A 2,336-nucleotide genomic window follows, 5' to 3' on the forward strand; every position below is an offset into this window, starting at 1 on the left:
CAGCCATATCGAATTCAACAACAACAAAGCGGATCCAAAGTTCCACATTACTTATGCAGATTCCCGATCTTTCACAAAATTCAAATTGCAGTATAAATTCAAATCAATGTGTGCTGAAAACACTGCATCCACTACTCCAGAAGCGACGAGCTTTTTCAGTTGAACAAGCAAGAGTTGAGAATTAACAATTTCAATACGAATCGCAATTGAAAGATAAGCAAAGATGAAAAGAAATAGAAGATATCTTCTAAATTTAAAACTCCAAACACCAGCATGTCGCAACTCGAAACTCGGGATCTGGGTTTCTTAGCATCAGCAACAGCAGAACTCTTCTTCACAGTTGCTGACACCATTTTTGCTAAATTCAACAAGAGTAATTTGCTCGGTATTTTGAGAATTGAGAAATAATGAATTGTGGGAAATTTGATAATGCTATGAATGGTATATAAAGGGAAATAATGAAATCTTATTAGAAAATAGCTGTGTATGATGCGACGCCTGTGAACAGTGAATTACCAAAGAACACTTCGATTTTTGGATTAAAATTGTGGGTGGTTATTGGGATATTTGGTGGAGCTATATTTGTTCTCATATCCAAGAGATGAGATTTGGCGTTTGGAGATGAAGGATTATGTTGGATTTAATTGGAGAAGAGAACATTAGTTAATAATTAAAAATAATGACATGAATTATACATGTGGCACCTAAAAATACTGATTTTGTAGGGTTAAAGCCCCAACTGACGCGCCTATTGGGGTGTTCTCATCTCCCATGACACGTCAGCAATTGGAGGGGTATAAATTATAGTAAAAAAATATTTAGAAGGGTAATGGGACTCTTGTAAAGGTTGAGTGTGTAGTTGAGATTTCGATCAAAGGTCGGAGGGGTAATAGATTATTTTCTCAATATATTAAGAAATAATTTAGAAAAAAAGTTAATTACATAACTTCTGAAAATGAAAATTGCTAAAGTGAAATTGAAAATTAGATTTTTTTTTTCTTCTGGTGATTTGAATTCTGGAGGTAATGAGAGAATTTAGAATTGATAAATTTGGAGGGAATGAGAAAAAGTTAAGAGCAATAATTGGGAGGGAATATTGGATAAGCAATCTATTTTAGTTGATATAATATATTTATTATATTAATCATGGTTAGGAGTTTAGTTTAAAATAAATTTAAACTTAGTCATTCTTTTAAATTAAGCCATATGTCATTAATCAAAAGGGGGACTTGGGAAAAATGAAGAGAGTGAAAATAAAGAGGAGCTGGGTCCGAACAAGCATAGTTGATATGGCGGATCCCACGGGACATTATATTATCAATTAAAAAAATTCTTCACACAACTATTAATAGTTGTGTCTCTCCCATGTTAAAATTTTTCACTTTCTTTTGCGGCATTTTTAGTCTTTTTTTTTTCGAATCTAAATTCCCCAATTAATGTATTTATTAGCTTTTATAAATGGGATACTTTTTCACTACATTGGGAATGAACATTATTGCTAAGGTAACACTTCTTTTGATATAAGAGAGTAATATGTTTGGCTGAATAACTTTCTTTGCGAACGAATGGACCCCTAAATAAAATCGAATCAAATTTATTCATTACTAATTTCAGAACTCAAAATAAATTTGCTCAATATTTAGTGGGTTGGATTAAAAATAATTTATTATTGGGTAAATTTTAATCCATTAAGTCCCAACCTAATTTTTTAATTTGAGTTCAAATGGAGCCCAATTCAATCTCCACTTCAACCCCGTTTAATAGAACTAATGCTTTTCTTAACGAAAGTAGGAAAAACAAGTAAGAATGTATTCTCCCATTCTCAAAATCACTCACTTCACCTCACCCAGCCCTATTACACCCCTAGCTTACCCCACCCCACCTCGCCTTCATTAAATAAATTATTTTTATCTTAAATTTTTTTTATATAATTTTTTTTCTGGACCCCAACCCACCTTGAACCCCAACCCCTAAAAATTATTTAAAAAAAAATAAAAATAAAAAAAATTCTTACCTTGCGGTCAAAACTCGCATCCCTTACCCCTCCCCAAAAAATATTTCTAAAAAATAGTTTATTAAAAATAAATAAATAAATATTTTTTTAATAAAAAATAAATAAATCTTACCCCAAACATCATTTTCCTCTACCCCCACGCCCCTTCCCCAACAAAATAATATTTTAAAAAAATAATTAGAAAAAAAAACCTCTTACCTCAAACTCCATTCCATCTGTACCCCCCTCCCCTTGCGGTCTCAAATTTTCTAAATATGTTTATTTTTTTAATTCTTACCTCAACCCTCGTCATCACCCCCCACCCCACCCCACCCCCCCATAC

The sequence above is a fragment of the Capsicum annuum genome, chromosome 4, assembly GCF_002878395.1.
Source record: "Capsicum annuum cultivar UCD-10X-F1 chromosome 4, UCD10Xv1.1, whole genome shotgun sequence".
Classification (NCBI taxonomy): domain Eukaryota; kingdom Viridiplantae; phylum Streptophyta; class Magnoliopsida; order Solanales; family Solanaceae; genus Capsicum; species Capsicum annuum.